The sequence below is a fragment of the Pavona decussata genome, unplaced genomic scaffold (genome assembly GCF_977016875.1).
Source record: "Pavona decussata unplaced genomic scaffold, jaPavDecu1.1 SCAFFOLD_291, whole genome shotgun sequence".
Classification (NCBI taxonomy): Eukaryota; Metazoa; Cnidaria; class Anthozoa; order Scleractinia; family Agariciidae; genus Pavona; species Pavona decussata.
Genome location: NW_028145690.1, coordinates 194,424 through 213,431, shown reverse-complemented (window position 1 = coordinate 213,431; position 19,008 = coordinate 194,424). Strand labels below are relative to the sequence as shown.

The 19,008-nt window shown below is 39.1% G+C and overlaps 2 protein-coding genes across 2 annotated transcripts in view; one reads left to right on the top strand and one right to left on the bottom strand.

Annotated features, from left to right (window-relative positions):
* The window catches only part of LOC146454971 (uncharacterized), a 394,059-nt gene that overhangs the window by 222,212 nt on the left and 152,839 nt on the right, over positions 1 to 19,008 (bottom strand). The gene's annotated exons all lie outside the window — the stretch shown is intronic.
* The window catches only part of LOC146454976 (uncharacterized), a 234,456-nt gene that overhangs the window by 144,630 nt on the left and 70,818 nt on the right, over positions 1 to 19,008 (top strand). The window lies entirely within an intron of this gene.

Below are 19,008 nucleotides of genomic sequence, written 5' to 3'. Positions count from 1 at the left end.
CACAGCACAGGTGAACAATTAATTGATGCCTAACATTTGATTTATCGTTGTTAGTTTGCTCCTGAATTAAACTTGTATTCTCTCTTAATTACATGTGTTTAATGGGAACTGTTCTCGTCGGTTTTGTTTGTTTTGTACGCTACAAAAAAAATTAAATAATTTGTTCATTGGTTTGCTTGTGCCTTCGATGAGTGTTTTACTGACTGTTTTACGAAGTTCCTTGATAGTTTTAGCAACATTTTGCCCTCTGTGTTATAAAAGCGGAATTTAAATGGCTCAAAATGATATTTTCTGTTTTTATTATTGTTTTTAGTTTTTAAGATGATCGAGGCAAAACGGTTTGTGAACAGCCAACGCGCGCTACCGGCACTGTCACTGTCTAGTAAATTTTGCTTATCAAGAAGGCCGTACGCTATAAACCTCAGAGAAAATGGATACACTAACCAAAAAACACACTTCAAATATATCTTTGAGTGATAAATGAAAAAAGCACTGTGATGATTCATAGCAATAAGTACAGAAATAAACTAAACAACGATCTTTGAAAAATTCACAAAAAACAAGCGAATGAATGTTTTGCGTAAACTTTGTTTTGATGAAAATGGAATCACACTTTAATTTTACATTCGCTTTTAACGTTCTTTGAAAAGACTTTCAGTGAAAATTACTCACACATCTTAATCTTTGCGGTTATATCCTACTGTTTTAAGTATTTTTGTTTGTTCTCTGTCAAGATTATATTGTCAGAGATATATGCGAGAAAAACTTGTCAGTAGTTTATGCCAACCATACAATGTTGGGAGACGATTGTTTGGCTGACTATTTTAGCTCAGAATCAAATTTTTTTTAAATGAAGCAAAATGGAATGAGATTAGAAAATAAAACTCCAAGGAAAATAACGAACATGGACCTAAAAATGAGCTCAAAAGGCTGCTCTGAGGTAAACAAGTTGCAGTGTCAACAGTACAAGAAAAAAATATCTTGCAAAAACAGCAAAGTTTTGTCAACAAAATCACATGAATATACTCGCCTCTTTGGAGAATAACCAGTCCTTTTATTCGATTGCCGATTTTTTCGTTCGTTTACAACGTTGAGTTTCACTTCAAGAGGAAAAATCCATCGAATCTTAATTTCATTTCATCGCGCCGGATTAGACACTGATTAGAGTAAAATAATTTATCTTCAAGATTCGGCGGCTGTTTATGAAGTGCCGCCTCTAAATGCTGCTAAGAGAATCGATTTGTTTCTCCCGCCGCGATCCGCCTTGCTCTTTCTCCCGCTGTTTGACCGCAAAATTGGACGAGATCAGAAAATAAAACTCCAAGGAAAATAATCAACATGGACCGAAAAAATGAGCTCAAAATACTGTTCTGAAGTTAGCAGTATTAGCTTAAGCTTAAGTTAAGCGGCGTGTCAAAACTGCAAGAAAACAATATCTTGCAAACCAGCAAACTAGCAAAGTTTTGTCAACAAAATTGCATGAATGTACTCGCCTCTTCTGAGAATAACCAGTCTCTTTATTCCATTGCTGATTTTTCCGTTCGTTTTACAACATTAAGTGAGCGAAATGTTTCGTGGCGCTGGATCGGAGTAAAATGACTTCACTTCCAGATTCTGATGATGTGCCAGTCGATTTGTTTCTCCTGCCGCTAGTTGCCTTGCTCTTTCTCCTGCTGTTGGTCACATACAAAAATTGACTTGTCGTCTTCAAATTATTTTTTTGTTTTGTTTATTTCTCAAACGCAGTTGGCGATGCAACTTCCTGCCAAACAAACGCGGCCGGCAGCGCAATTGGCCATGCATTTTCCCGCCGAAAAACAATCCGGGTTACAGCACATACGCTCATTTATGTAAGCCAATGTGAAATGAGACACCCAAACCCTGTGCCGCAACACAGGGTTTTTTCGGCACTCTTTCCTGTTCTTTCTCACTTGGTTCTTCACTCATGTTTAGCCTGTTTGCTACCGCTCTCAATCGCTCTCTTTGACGTGGAACTTCGCTTCTTCGTCGCCTGTTTTCTCGATCTCTTTCTATCTCCCTTTCTTCGTTTTACATGTTTTTAGACTTATTCATAAATTGAGTTTGTGTTTTGTCGTACACGTCGTCTTCAAAATTTTACCGACGTACGTACGTTGTGCGGTCGGTCGGACGGAAGTGACGTCATAACCAAACCAAAATTTCTCGCAGTGATGGGTTTACCAAATTCTCTTGGCTATGGGGCTCCGCTCGCGCGCGCCTTGCGACGCGCGCGGGAGCTCCGCTATTATTGTTGAGAGAGAGAAATTATGATGTCGTGGCCGCCGCCGAATACTGGACCAGAGTGTGAGCTCCTGTAAATTGCTTGTGACCGAATTTTCACCTTGCTCTCAAACGCTCCTTGTATTTTGTTGCGAAGAGAAAAAATATACGCCTTGTTAGTGTAACCATAGGAATCAGAGGGAATCAGTGTCTGAAAGTAAAAAAAAAAAAAATAGATAAGTTGATTTATTTATCTATTATAAATAAATGGGGCAATTAAAAATGGTAGGCAAATGATACAAACCACAAAAAAAGGTGGTTAAAATCAAGGATCAAGTGATCTGTACGAAGACAGACCATCCATAAAAAAACAGACACTGTTTATGGCTTCCGTGTACTCGACTGACTTCAGCTTACTGCCCGGCATAGGTCCCAAAACAGAGGTAACAGCAAAAGCATTTTTGGTGATAATTTGAACATGTTTAAAAGCAGATAGCTGCCATTTAAATGTAAAAAAAAAAAAAAAAAAAAAAAAAAAAAGACGAACAACAACGAAAACGCGATCGTTATAAATACCATCCGTCCTTGCTTAGTAAAGCTGAGGTCAACATCTTACAACCTTAAGTTAAATTTGAGGTAACTGCGCTTATTTCAGAGATAACTTAGCAAAAGGAGCCCTGATTACGGCTCCTTTACGTAAAGCAACAATTATTCTAAAAAGCTTTAAAGTGCATAACAATGTACGTATGTCATTTTTTGCCAAGTTGAAGCTTAAATATGGGCTGTTTATTACAATGCACGCCTCCCAGCAAATTTCGTCGGTAGCAAACAGGAGGGTGAAGTCGATAGATCTTACACATAGAAGAGTGACTTTTTAGGGTTACTCTATTTAATGAGTCAGTTCTCAGGAGTCACTAGATCCACCTTCGGTAGAAACAAACCATAGGGCACCCAAGCTATGTTGAGCTTTGTAATGCTACAATCCCGAACGGTACATTGGGACGTCATGGCAGCCGTTGTGTAATAGCGAACTTAAACGGTTTTGTATGGGAGAAAAACGTTTTCGATTTGAAGACAAATTTGCGAATGATTTTTGGATAATAATTATAATTTCCCACTAGTGGAATCATGGAATCATGATTGAATATAAAGTAAAACTGTTTAACTAAAACTCCTTGGATTCGCCTTAATTCGACTCAAAAATGACACAAGATACAAATAACCACGCAAAGGAGTTCAGGTGCGTAATTTTTTATTTATTAATTAGGAAACGTTTTTCTCCCATACAAAACCTTTCATATTTCGCTATTACGCAAGGTTTACCGTGACGTTCAAATTGCCGTACATGATTGTAGCAGTACAGAGTTCAACGTGAACAATTGTAGAGCCTGGACTACCTTTAACCAAACACGCGTTAGAAACAACAACCACAACAACAATCAAACCATTGAGTTACTCCAAGGAATGTCCGTGTATCCGCCAAAAACATTATTTCCATTTTTATGATGGTATTGTCAGTAGTACAGTATTGTCCTTTCCATCGTAGTTTGTGTGGAAGGTACTTGCCAGCCAGCCATGGAAAGAGGCGCGGTAGCATAACAGCCAACGGGAATGCTTCCCAACCCGACTCTAGATACCGTTGGATATTCTCATAGTAGCGCTCATTCTCCGATAATATCGTTGAATTTATTAAAAACTCTGAAAGATAAAGAGTGATCAAGAAAATTGACGTTTGCGGAGAGATAAATACAATTTTGGCTATCACTTTGAGGACCATTTCTTCCAGTGACACATGCATACCCAGAAATAGGCGTCGAACCTATTACCCTCCGATTACTAGTTCGGATACTTTAGAACTGAGCTACAGGAGACTCGTGGGAGCCCACTCATCGCTATTGAAATCGTAGCAGTGTTTGGGATGTTTGTCACATGAACCTCGTTTAATGGCCTTTTTTCAAAATAGCCCCCACTAGCTCAGTGGTAGAGTATCCAAACTAGTAATCGGAAGGTCTCAGGTTCAACTCCTGCTGGGAGAACTCGGTATGTCTTTGCCACTGACTGCAAAAAAAAAAAAGCTATAATTTGTTCACAAGGTTGAAAACATCACATCACCTTTCTTTTACAAAAATAATCATTAAGATGCTTCTTGTGCTCATTCGTTACAACAGAATTTTACAAACTCATATAAATTGAGAAGTACAAATCATTTATACTTTGATGTAAGATTGAAATAGGTCGAAATTTTGAAGCCTCTAGTAGGAAAGTCGCCGAGAAACAGTAAAATTACCTGATGGTGGAGATTTTTTCAAGTGGTCTTGTTCCAGGGGTACGGGAGGGATGGAATAGACAAGCTGAAACAATTACTAGTAATAGAGAGCATGCATTTGTTTATTTCAGACCTGTTCTTAAATGTTGCTAAACGATACTCTTGTAAATTGGGTGGTCTGTTTGCACTGAAAGATACAAAATGCACCATTTCAGATCACTTTTCTTACTTAGTGATAGCAGTATCACCAATTCGTGTCAATTTTTTGAAGGAGTCAGTAAGATTTGTATGTGTAATCAAATGGTGACGAGTGAAATTAGGAAGTAATTTCACCCGCGTTTTGTTAAAATCCTAATAATTTCCCGAGCCCTTAGGCGAGGGAAACTATTAGAATTTTTACAATGAACATAGATGCTGACGCTAACCGTGAACCATTTAATATATTTTATTCGTCTTCTGAAAGAGGACAAAACAAAATAAAATATTAGTAGTAGAGAAAGGAGAGTTCAACGCAGGGGTGGAGGGGGTGGAGGTGATGTCTCAAAAATAATTAGATCATCATCTAAAAATATCAAAGTGAACTCATTGGGGTGGATAGGTGTGTTTTTGCTGTCATCATAAAACGATGATGTCATAGTTTAAAAAATAGATAAAAAGACGTAATAGAGTTAAGCTGTTGATAGATTTTTCATTATAAAAAGGAGGAGAACATTTTAGGGATATACTAGTATGGGTAGTACTTTCTCTTCGCCTCAAATCTGGTTTCGCAAGTATCGCCTGACAGTAAGAACTTACACTGTTCCGTCGAATGAAACCAGGATCAACAATTTCTAAGCTAAGGAATCTGCATTCGTAAGTCTTTTCAGAGGTTAATTTGTAGAGATTAATACAAAAAAATAAATAAATAAATAAACAACTGTTCATGTAAGGCATATTGATTGGTTTTGGGTAAAGTGAAATATTATCTTGTCATTGTTCTATTCGATTTTTCTATATTTCGCTGAAAACTCGGAAATAATAAAAAAAAAACATTTGTCGTGTGTATTTTCAGCCTAATTACTAAAAAGTTTCGTTTCAGGTTGAGCTTTGTTGGGAATTAAACAATTAAAACAATCTTTTGTTGTCTTGTTTATTACAGTGCGCTGTCAACGGTAAATACGAGATCATGATCTAAAAATAGAGTAATTACATCATTGGGGTGGAAGAGCTTCATATGACTCTGTGAAAACGGATAGAATGTTTAGCGGTATGCTATCTTTTTGCACCCAAGTCGAGTGGGATCTTAAAATAGATAGAATTATGGAAATAAATAATTATTTTTCGTAGCAAGATTAATTGGTTTTGCTGGCTATAAAAGGATGAGATTTTTTAAAGGTATCATACTATTTCGAAGCAGAAATGTAACGCGTGTTCCATCTCACGCACCGTTACAATTATGTTAACTCAGTCGAGCTTTGTTGGAGATTAAACAATTGAAACACTCTTTTGTTGTCTTTGTTTATTACAATGCTCCGAATTAGAATATTGCGGTTCCAGTGATTCCTTGCTGTTAAATTGTATATGTTACTTATGGCGCGCACTGAAAAACTAACACACGCTCACAGAATTTACTGTAACCTTTTCCGGGACACAGAATGTTGATCGTTAAATAGGGAATATAGTTAGATCGACGATCGTAAAATCGGGGTCCCACTGTATATTGTAGGTAAATATTGTATTCTTTGCCACGTAGGATTAAGAGCACCGGGACCTGACGTTAGGGATGCACCATTAGAAATGTGAAGAAGGGTGGAGGGGGGGGGGGGGGGAGAGTTGTCCCAAAACCGGGAAAAAATCGTGCAAAACCAAGATTTAAGAAAAAAGAATCCCGGATTGCAAAGGGAGCAGAGAAAAGGACTTCCAGGTTGCTCCCCCCCCCCCCCCCCCCTTGACATTTGTAATGGTGCATCCCTGACCAGATGGTTCTATTAATTGCCTTGATCGCCTTAGTCATCCTTCCAAACCTCTGTTAATAGGTCACTCTGGGGAATGGCCAAGTGATTGCTTAATCGAGAACATGGGGACGGATTTATCTTCATGGATTTGAGAAGTAGTCGCTCAATAGATTGTAAGCGTTTAACAGAAGAGCAAATAATAGATACTATGGGCATGGTTAAGTGTTACCCTGCGCAACGGTCTCCCTTTCCCACCAACCCTTTAACTCCCAGAAGTGAGCAGCATTATTTTAAAATCTCCTTATAATTTCAATACACTGTCAAGCAGACAGGTAATAAGGATTAAGGAAATAAAAACAATTAATGAGGGGATAGCATTTTGCTATGCACCAAACTCTCAGGAAAAGCTGACAAAGACATGAATATTATTTACTTAGGAGAATTAGCTTTCTGATGTTGGTAGTGCAAGGGTTAGTCAAAGTGTAGAATAGTTTGCAAATGATATTTAACAGAGAGTTCTCAAAGGATGGCACACATACATGTAGCTCATCTTTTTATTCTCCAACCACGCATTCTTACCCCACACACCCCCGTCTATCCTACTGTTTAATTGAAACTCAGAAAGTACAACATTTGTTATAGTTGCAACTGCTTTATTTGCATAAATATAATATGTACTAATAACATGTAATTGTGATTGCTTTCGAAAAAAAATTCAGTTTGTAGTATGGGAAGTGATTTAATTTTCTCTTTGAATATTATGAGTACTCAGTGAAAAGTTGCGAGGTAAGACTGGGGGGGATTCATGATGGATAAGAAATTAATGTATTTTTCGTAAAAAAAATTCCACTCCCCTTGAGACTCATCCGCTGACTATTCACTGACAAAGTGGTTTGACTGTACTCTGTATATCAAATTTTGATATTGACCAAAAAGTACTAAATGACAAAAGTTATGTCTTTACATTGAACCGCAATTTTGTTGTCACTTACCTGTCAGAGGAAGTTAGGGTGTAAGGATTAATGTTCATGCTACATCTATAGTGGCAACTAGCAGAACTAAAATGTATGAAATAAATTTATGTTAAAATGAAATTCCCGAGAGTGGACTTTTCTTATCACTTTCCTTACTAAGTTGTGCTTTGTCTATATAACTTTTGTTACAACCAGCCAGATGTAGCAATAAAAAAAAAAACATTTTTGAAGCGAATATTGCAAGCGATTCACTAATTGAGTAAATTGAGTGGATCGTAACTCTTTTGCGGACACGATAAGCTATCTTTTTTTATGACATTCCTTATTTTTTTTTTCCCAGCGACTTGAATACAATGACCCCCTTTTCCCTGATAACACACGTTTCGGCATGCGGTATGGAGTCCTAGGGGATGTATTACGCAACCTCGTGTTTGATATAAAAGTCTCCTTCTCTGGTTTTCACATTATTCAGTTTTTTAGAAAGCGACGACCGACATGTTGCTTCGCTTTTGCTACTAATCCATCGCTGCGCCTACTTCACTTTATTTTAGTTCATGGCGCGAGTTCCAGTTGCCCCCGATAATGTTGCTCAAGTTCATCAAGCTCTTGACGTCCCAGTCGCTCCCGTTCAAGCACCTCAAGGGGACCAGCCGGCACAAGTTCAAGTTCAAGCTCCGCCAATTGAACGTTTGGCTGCCGACATGGTGGGTATTCTTTTTTCCGGTATCAGGTTGTTTTATTGCGACTTTTGCAAGTTGGTTACCTTGCTATAATTTTCACGTTGGGTTTGTTCCGCGCAATTTTGCTGCTTTGCCGTGTTTCAGTCTCGCCGAATTTAGTTATTGAGTTTGTGCGTCTCGCGGAACCTTTGCCTACCTGGCGTGCGTTTCTCAAAACTCCCGAGAACTTCTCGGGCCCGAAAAGCTCCCCGTAAAGCTCCCGAAAACGCTTTTTGGTGTTTCTCAAAGCGCACGAAATTTTCGGGCCCGAGAAAAGTCACGTAATTTTACCCGATGATTTTCGGGTGCTAGAAAGCTCCCGAAATGCGTTTTCGGGAATGCTTTTTTCAGTTAAATGGTTGTATTGCGTTACTATTATCAAGGAAAAAGTTATCCAAAACGAGAGTTTTAGTTAATTGACAGATACTGGGCTAGACTCAAGCTAAAAATGTTTAAAAACCAAGAGAAAATTTCTGAAAATCTCACAGGTTTACATGCGTTAGAGCGCGCAAGAACTTCGTATAGATGAACTTAAAGATTTTGTTGATTTCAGTAAATTAACGAAGGTAACTCTTACAAATCAGGTATTTTCAGTTGAACTTTCAAAGAATGACGACCGACAAGGCAAAAGAAGTGAAATTCGTACTTAAAAGACTTGATTTTTGAGAGATTATGGACCAAATAAAGACAGTTTGATAGTTTCCTCAGCGGTTCGCATATTGCCGAGTTTGATAGTGTGGTTAAATTTTATATTTTAAATGTATAACGGACAATTAATTCTGTCTCTTTTAACGTAAATCGGTTGAGAAGAAGCTCAACTTCAAAACCTACAAATGTAGTCAAATGTTTTCAAACTGAAATTGGCCTATTTACTCGCCGAGATTGCGAAAACTGTAACTGATTCATGGCGCTCGATTTCGTGCTTTAAGAATTATTAAAGTTCAACTTAAACTTATTTTATTGTAAAATAGAAAGCTTTCACTAAGGATATAAGTCTTCATACAGTGGAAAACGTTGGCCTAAGTTTTGTGTTGACTTAGAACATCTCGATCGCTTTAATCACGAACCGCAACCGAAGGCCTCATTCAAACAGTTATTACCACTCCCCGTTTGTGCATGCATCCATGGTGCATTGTAAGTAAGCGCTAGCTTGGTGACTTATATCTAGACTAAGGTATCTCTTAACTTATCATTTCATTTTCAGGTAATGTAGAAAAAGTATTCGCCGAACAGGCTGTACAGCAACTTCGTAAAAGAAAATCAAAAACAACAACTAAAAAAACATGAAAGATACCCACCTTGTCTGATTCTGGAAAACTTTCATCGGACAACGCTAAGCTGCCACAAATGTGATAAGCCATTTTCTTGCAGTACAACTTATTTCTTATATAATTATCAGCCTCCACCTTGAAATTTCGAGTTCATAGTAAAGCGGTGTCCGAGGACGCTAAAACTTGCTCAAAACCAAAACATCCCTTGACTTGTTTTTATTTTTGGGGATTTGCAAGCAACGTTTTCAGTTCATTCAAACGAGTAGCCAATAGTATCATGGAAACTTTGACAAGTCTTGACGGTTTGACAGATATATGGAAACATTGACGAACTGCAACAACGGTCATTTTGAAAGGTCAAGATTAAAATAGAAACCAAAGTCTTCACGTTTTGAACCAGTTAGCTCAGTAGTATCTGCGCTGAAATCTGTTTTTAGGAACAGCATTTACACGTAAATTTATTTTACAAATACAGTTACAGTTTTCAGCTGGAAAAAATTAAAGTTTTACTATAAAAAAAACCGTGTTCTAAAATAATCTTTCTAGCTCTAACACGAAAAGATTCCCGAGAACATCGGGAGACAACTCGGGACACTTTCGGGTGTTTTGAGAAACACTTTTCGGGACCCGAGAAAAACACCCGAAAAGCGCCCCGAAATGTTTTCGGGCTCGAGAAGTTCTCGGGAGTTTTGAGAAACGCACGCCTGCTTCGTAGTATCTGGATGTTTTGCCATCGTTTGCCGCGTTTTGCCTCGCCGAAATTAGTTGTCGTGTTATGTTCACCTCGCCAGTTTATGGCTGTTCCGATTGATTCCGCGAGTTTGTTCTACGTGGTTTAACTGTCATGTCGGGCCTGTCTCGCAGACTTAAGTTTTACAGCGGGTGTGCCTCGCCCGCTCTGTTTCCCTAGTTTGTCTTTGGAGTCTAGTACAGATAGTGTATATTGCAGAGTTCAGTCTTTCCCCCCCATAGGTCGTCTTACGGAATTTATCTGTAAGGGTGAGTTTTGTTCATTGTGAGTTTGTCTCGCGGCTCTAAACTGTTACAGCGAGTTTGTCTCGCGGAGTTTAGTTTTCATGTCATGCTTATCCCACTAAATTTGGTTCCTTCGGCGAGTTTTTCTCGTGTAATTCAGCTGTTATGTCGAGTCTGTCTCGCGTTACTCTACTCTTGTGCCGAGTTTGTCTCGCGTTGTTCAGCTGTTATGCCGAGTTTGTCTCGCGTGATTCAGCTATTATGCCGAGTTTGTCTAGCGTGATTCAGCTGTTATGCCGAGTCTCTCTCTCGTGATTTAGCTGTTATGCCTAGTTTGTCTCGCGCGATTCAGCTTTCATGCCGAGTTTGTCTCGCGTGTTTCAGCTGATAGCCGACTTTGTCTCGCAGTATTTAGTTCGTACAGCGCGCGTGTTTCGCTCGATTTTTGCTGTTTTTCGAGTTTGTCTCGTTGAGTCAAGTACCATAGGGAGTATGCCTCACGGAATTAAGACGATGTGCCGGGTTTCTGCTGTTAAACGAGCTTTGTCCCACGGAGTTTTCTGTTAACGTTATTTTGAGTTCGCCTCGCGGCTAAGTTGTTACAGCGAGTCTGTCTCGCGGAATTTAGATGTTACTTTCCCTAGGCTTATCTTGTGGGAATTCTTTTTTACGGCGAGTTTGTCCCGCTGAATTTAGTCACTATCCTGAGTTTGTCTCGTGTAATTTGGTTACTATGGCGAGTTTTGTCTCGTGGGATCTTACTATTAACGAGTTTTTCTCTTAGTACTTTGTTCAATTTATTGTTCCAAAATCTTTGGTTTTTAAGTTTCGTCTGGCCGAATTCGTGCGAGTCTGTTCGTGGATTTATTTTAGTCTGTTGTGCGGTAATGTAGTCCCGTTTAGTCAAAGTTTCATGTGATCTTAGACAAGAGATCCGCTACTGCCGTTTACTTGACTCATGGGAAGGTTACCTCCCGTGGCTGCCCGAACGTCATGTCCACCTCAAAGTTTTCAGCGATGCTTCAGATTTCACTTGGGGTGGAGTAATTAGCGCCCCTGGTAGTCCATCTATCACGACTCGCGATTTTTGGCAATCGGAAATGCGACATCTTCCGATCGCAGTTAAGAGGCTCACGCTCTTATTAACGTCCTTAAGGCGGGAATTTCTCTCGTTTCTAACGCCCGGGTGGATGTTCACATTTATTCTTTACCTTTTCTTCAGTCTTGGCAGAATCAAGGGGGGAGGGGGGGAGTATTGCCGGACTTAGATTGTATGCTATCTGAGTAACCCTGGCGACATGTAGAGCAACATTTTGGACCTTGTACTTTGGATTTGATGTCTTTGGACTCCAACGTTTAAGTCAATTTTCAGGGACGCCCACTTAGACGCTTTACGCCGTTCTTAACTCCGCAATTCTGTGGAGTTATTAAATTTGTTTGCCTACTCCATTCACCACACTGAGAACGCTTATGTCTTTCCGCCATTTGCTTTCATTGGTCCAGTCTTAGTTCTTACTAAAGTCACGATTCAACTTTAGTATTGTCGTCCCCAGGCTTTTCCCCCTCCCGTTTTGGTTGCCAGCCTTATCTACTCATGCCCAGAAGCACATACACTCGGCAGGAAGGGCGAATCAGGTATCCTCCTCTTTCCGTTCGCCAATGAAAATTATGCAACTCACCCTTTGCAGTGGGATCTCTTGGTATTCAGAGTAGCCAGGAGGGTATGATGTTTTCTTTCGTTTTTGTGTCTAGAATCGTCGTTCCCGGATTTGGAGACCAGCCGATCCTTGCCCTTAATGCGCATACCTTAATGATGACATCTACAACTTTTGCCAGAGATGCGGTTTCAGTAGGGAGTCTGTAACTGCTGCAAGCTCTCCCATCGCTTTCGAGATTGATTTTAAGTCCATCAAAGACAGACTAGGGGATCTCAACCGACGTAAATAGGCTAAAGCTTACGAAAAACAGAGGACGTCTCTTTATCGCGAACTACTTAATTTTCTCGCTACTCTGCATCTCCCGAAGATCTCTTGAAGTTTTTAGTCAGGAAAGACAGCAACGGCAGAACTAAGATCCATAAAACCTTCTGTCCGGAACTGGGTGAATAAAACCCCCGCACTTGTGATTGCCTGTCAAGATTATCCGCCGGAACTGTTGAGACTCTTATTGGAAAGCTTCTAGCTATCTTCAGTGACGATGGATTGGGCAGGAAATGGGATAATAGATTAGATATAGACAACCCCGTCTCACATTCTTTGGTTAAGAGTTACCTGAGGTCGATTAAGGAAGAACAAAGCTAAGTGCAGGGTCCGCCCTAAAAAAAATCAGTCCCGTTTTTCTTGGATAAGTTGCAGAGCTTGGCAGAATACATTTTATGTAAGATCTTTTCTCCAGGGTCGTCCCACATTTTTTTATTTGCCTAGTAGAGATCTTTGTTTTTTCTCTATTGATTTCTTTCTCTGGAGACCGCTCCTCAGACCTGGAAAGAATCCTGTCTAGGAAGGTTTTGTTCTTCCCTCAATCTTCGGGTTTGTTGTTTAATCACACATACGGGAAGACATTGCCTGGAGATTCTGTAAATACGTTTACGGGCAAGCGTTGTGACAACCTGATCGTGTTTCCAGTCCGTAATTTGGAGCGCTATTTAACAATCTCAAGCGGACTATTAAAGATAAACCTCGGTACTGGGTATTTATTTCGCTGGCTGTTCTATCACCCTCTTCTTGCTCGGCGTCTTCAGGGAGTCTACCGCTGGTCATGTTGGATGGGCACACTCCAACATGGTAGATTATCACAGCGACCTTAGACACCTTACTTCCTGATGCCTCAGCAGCTGTGTTAGTGAGTGGTGCGTCAGCTGGTATCACGCCCGATGTGGTTGCTGCGTACAAAGCTTCCAATGATCAGTCTTTTTGTCAAAAAGCGTTCCCCTAGGCCTTTCTGTCCGCCGTTGCTTTAAATTCTTGTATAACTGATAAATAAATTTGTCTGTATACAATTTGGACGCAGTGCTTTCTGAGTTTTGGGAGGAGGTTGCATCCAGGACCTTTAGTTGAAGCAAGAGAGGATAAAGTACCTTCATCCTCTCTTGGTTGAAGTTATTCTAGGATTCCGGCCAGAGTTACCATGGGAGTGATCACCAAGAGGTTGATTCTCCCACATCTTATTCTAGCCGGGGCGTTGTTTCAGGGGAACCCAGTGAAAATATATTACAACGCATAGTAGTCAACAAACAAAGAAGGGGAGAAAATTTTTTGCACTATTTCTATTTCGCGGTAATCACCTTAATCTTCACTTTCTAATAAGCCTTTCCTACTTAGGCTCTGAAATCAGATCAGATTAGTCCCCATGTGGGAGATAAATATACACTTTCAGATAACTGGCGGTAAAGATCTGAATATCTTTACCCAAATGTGTTATTTCAAAAAAAAATAATACCAGCTAACAACTCAATATAACCATTGTAAGGCCGTGTGAAGCTGCCTGAATAACTAAAAATATGTAATGTAAGTCCTTAAGAGATTGTCTCATAGGCCACTTTAACATCAGCAGGAGGAAAAAAACGGTTTCTGCATAAAATGTCCAGGAAGAACAAGATCAAGAATACCAAAAGTGTGAGTGGGAGCATTGTCTGCTATGTGCATGTCGTGTCCGCCACTAGACGCTGGTCTGTAATTTACACAACTGTACATAACGCTTCCGTTAAGAACTGAGTAGATTGAATGAATGAATGAATGAATGAATCAATCAATCAATCAATAACTTTATTAATGGGCCATTGTTGTGAAGCTAAGGGGAGAAGTCCCCTCTACTAACTGTGGACACCTAAATATTAAAAGGCTTTCTAAATCTAAAATTAAACAAATTGACTAAGGGAATCTAAAACACTAATTAAAGGTTTAATTTTTTTAGTACATCCTTTCATTGTCGTATACATATATTCTAAACCTGAAATTAAACTATTCAACTACAGAATTATAGAGTTACAAGATACAAGAATTTATCTAATACTAAAATTAAAAGTAAAAGTAATAATATTTACATTGCTGTCATTTTCCTTATCCATGGAGCTATGTGCGGACAATGTGGAGCGAAGGGTACAGTTTTTACAAAGATTGGTTCAAACTTAACAGGAGCGTAGCCATTGATGCCAAAGAGCGAGTACATGAACGATTTAATGGAAAAAGCAGAATTGCTAGAATCTAAGGAAAACGCATTTTGTGTATTTAAGTTCTGCACAGAGATAATATGGACCTCAGTAAAGCACTATTGCGACACCGACGTGAATGTCATTCAGAAACCAATATTCTCGCTACCTGATTTTCTTCAATTTGGGATAATTACAACCTGTCTAACTTATACAAAGGGAACAAATTATCTTGGAACATCATTAAGGATGGTGGCTACTAATGTTGAATGAACCTATGGGGAATTAGCTGGGTTCACTTCAACAAATGGAGAAACGTCTTCTTCAGTGACTCTTCTTAAACTTTATTAATTAGACTTGTACGAATTCAGCTCACTACTGCTTAACACTCAATTCTGCGTTAAACCAGAAAGCACCCATTTCTATACTGGCTAGACAACCATCTGCTCAACGTAAATAAATTCTTATGCAAGCCTTCAATGATTGGCTACAAGGAGCTCATTTGCATCCATGTCTTCGATCTGTTAGCTGAGATAAAGACACTTTTCAAGTGAGAGATCACCATGAATCTTGGGTTGTCCAGTCAATACAAAACAGGGAGACTAATGTAAAAATTACAAAGTTCAGACTTATACAGTAAGGTTTCACAAAGATAATCTGAAAAACACTAAAAGTTGTTTAAAAATTGTACAAGTAGTCGATTCGTTGAAGGTGTTAGCCTTCTTCATAGGAAATGATCGGTTAAATGTTTCCATAAATTAAATGAATGCGTGGTCAACAAAATCTAGAGTGGCCACAAAACGTGTAATTTCTTCAATGCAATCTTTTCACAAAAAAAAATTTCTGGAAGAAAGGGAAAAGATTCTGGAGAGATAGTTCTGTATCCAGTGAATATTGATGAACATTGCAGTTGAAATTTGATCCGGCACGCAAACTTCCCCGATGTATGCAAATTTTCTCCCGACGACGCCAGACAGTCTGACGTCATTCATACTTTGTTTTTCACTGTTGCTAGGCAACAGTGAGGACATCTTCAACGAAATATATATACATATATATAAATATATTTTTCGCTCGAATTCGCGCAGCTTAGCTCCGCTCGGGCCGGCTCGGCCCGACAAATTTATTAACCTCGCTACGCTTGGGCCTTCGGCGAATAAATAGCAAAGGAGACCTTGTCATATCCTACGTTTAGTTTGGTCTCTCCTCTTCAATACGTGGTTGATAACAGGATTACAACAATGAATATTTATATTCATAATCACCCTAAGACCATAGTGTTTAGTTTCAAAAACACTATAAAATTACAGATATTATTATTTGGATATCCTCATCTATAAAATAAACATCAACTACCATGAATGCGGTAAAAGAACCCGAGAAACTCTACTAAAAAGGATTAAAAACAAGAGCAATAGCTATTTCCTGGAAGAGACCAACGAAAGGTTAAATTGAGCAAAAACTCATCAAAGTAAGGTAAACAAGGTGTTATCATTTGCAGGAAACTTAATTGAAAATATCTTTGCGATTAAAAGTGTTTATGCGGAAACGAAAAGCTGCTCTTACCAAATTCATGACAGGAGAATTTATACGTTAGTCACTCATTAAAAACAACTTAGTCGAACTACAAGGTGTTATCTCTTGAGGGCTGCATAACGAAGGAATGAGTCAACTGGTCTTTTTCTGTGATATTCTCCAAACTGAAATATAATTTGTAATAAGTCCCAACACCAAATAAATACCTTTAACTATTTTAACCCCTATTAATTGCCTTGGAAATATTTTTCATCATTGACAATTTTTATCATCTAACACTAATACATAGGTATTTTTGCGTAGTTTATTATTATTATTTTTTAATTTATTACTGTGCGGGAAAGCAGATCTTAGAAAGGGCTATTGGAATCCAAAAAGAAAATTAGGGGTAATCACGCATTTTTTTTAGAGATGATTAAAAAACCATAATTCTAAAAAGTGCTAAAATACAAAGCAATGTATGTCATTTTTTTTTTTATCAAATCGAACCTTTATTATGTCTGAAAACACATGGACACTCCCAATTTTCTTTTTGTGTACCAAGAGCACTTGCTGAGTTCTGCTTTCTCCGCATTGCTTTAAAACGCGCAAAAATATCCCTGTATTAGTAGGCGTCACCCATTGGAAACCAAGTATTTCGAGATGTGCAAAAACGTATGCGCAGCAACAAAAGTAGGCACCGTCCTTAAGAAACAAAAGGCGTTCAAGGTCCAAAAGAAAAAGAAAAATTTGCTGTCGTGTTCCCACGTTCTTCTTAAAACTTAGATTCACGTCGTTGTAATCATGAACACAAATTGGGCAATAGGACGACAGCGTTTTCAAGGTAAGGCTACGCAGACAGTCCTGTAAATTCGTCTATTCTATTTCAGCAGGGAAAGATGTTTGAGTAAAAGCTACTCAGCAATACATCTCTGTGGTACATGTACCTTATTCTTGGATTTTTAGATTTGATACAACCTCTTACTAACCGAGCGCGAGGGCCGTACTGGGGAATATTGGCCCAAGGTCGTGGCAGTACGGACCGAGCGCAGCGAGGTCCGTACAAAAACGACCGAGGGCCAATATTCCCCAGTACGGCTCGAGCAAGATAGGTTAGTAAGTAGTTTATTATATGGCACTCGGAGTAAACTTGTTTATTTATAAAAAACGCACTTCCGGTCACTTGAATTCAAAGGGTTTCCTTCGTGACGTATTTTTGATGACGCGCGCAACCCAGAAAGAACAACCTACGGTACCCAGAGTTTGAAAACAAATTTACTGAACGTTTACATGTAATCATGTTGATTATAGAAAAGACTTCAAGAATGATTTGTCGCGGAATTTGACGAAAATCTTAACAGCTGCGGTTTGTTTTTGAAACTCACAAAAGGGTTTCGTTGATCCCAGAAAATTTACTAGCGCATCACAAAGTACGGATCAAGAAAAGGTTGCTGTAACAATCATATTCAACTTCAAAAGAAGCAGCATTAAGTCAATCGTCCTCATCGCTCTCATCTCTGGCTCAGAAACACAAGTGTAAGGATAAAAAGCACCATACAGTTCTTTGAAGTGCACCTGGATTGGAGTCGCCGAATTCTCCAGCCTCAAAAAATGCATCTTCTTCGTTTTCGTCAATCGCCTGAGCGGCTTGCAGCTTGTTCAGTCTTCTGACCTACTCGTGAACTAGCGACTTGTGCTTCGCAGCTAGAACGTACTCCTCTCGATTTTTCAAACTCATTATCCTTGAGTATGTTGAATGGATATTTCTTCTCAGCTAAGTATCGCTGTATATTGCGCTGAAAACTGGAAAATGTTGCTGGCTCGTATTCACCATTTTTCCTGCGTACCTTCATAGAAAAAGGTGGTCAAGCTCGGACGCAGGTAGGCTTTCAATATTGTTTGACTTTTCAAGTCATTAGCTTCAATAAAACAGAGTAGAGTGTTCATATCAGTAGACGTCTTCCTTTTTTGTTTTCACGTTTCTGTTTGTTTATGAAATCGTCAATGGCTTCCTGGCTTTCGTTGATGCCTGCTTCAGAGGTTTCTAGATCTTCGGGATAGTAATTAAAATTTGCTTTGTAAACGATATTCTTCTTCGTCCATGTTGGAATCAGTCTTTTGGGTAGTTTCTTTGCGAAGAATGAAAGTGTTTTCAGGTTTCCTTTTCGCAGTTTTAGCTACAAATTTTCAAATTTGCCGCTTCTCGTAAACAAAAACACACGGCTTATGACCGTTTCCATGGAAACGGGCCGTATGGTATAATCCCGACCAAGAAAGAACCAATCAGAACGCGCGGATTTACCTCAAGACTACCTTCCCATATAATAAAGGCCGATATTTATACTACTTGCATAAAGTGCAAACAATTAGTAAAAATTCAGCGACTATGATTTGTCAAAACATGTTTTTTTTTTTTTCACCGCTCAGCAATATTTGTGAATCCAGGAAACTACAATATGGTACGGGATCTTATAATGTATTGCACTGTCATATTTTGCGTGTTCTCCGGTCACATAGTAAATATTGTAGCAGTGGAATTATAGCTACAATTTATCTGTACAAAGTACGGTTCTACCTTTTGTACTTGTGGACTACTGGGAGAATAATGCAAAACAAGAATGAACAGCTATCAACCCAAGATGTTCTGGCGTGAAGAGCGGTCTAACTCAGTGTGTATGCCCTGTTCGCTCTACTAGATATTTCTTTCGTCACTCCGTGTTTTGCACCAACTAGTCTGAGCATGTGTCATTTTCTTTACATTTTTTAGGAGAGTGGAGGCAAGTGCGAGGCGAGCGAGGACCGCACGTCACACACGACGGTAAGAGCGTGACTCGCGCTCCGCGCTTGCCTCCTCTCGCCTGAAAAACACAAAAAAGGAAAGTAAATAATAAATAACGCCTTGTCTGTGGCTAGTACCAATTAACCTATAATGCCATTCCCTTTCACGGCAAACCAAACATACTGTGAGG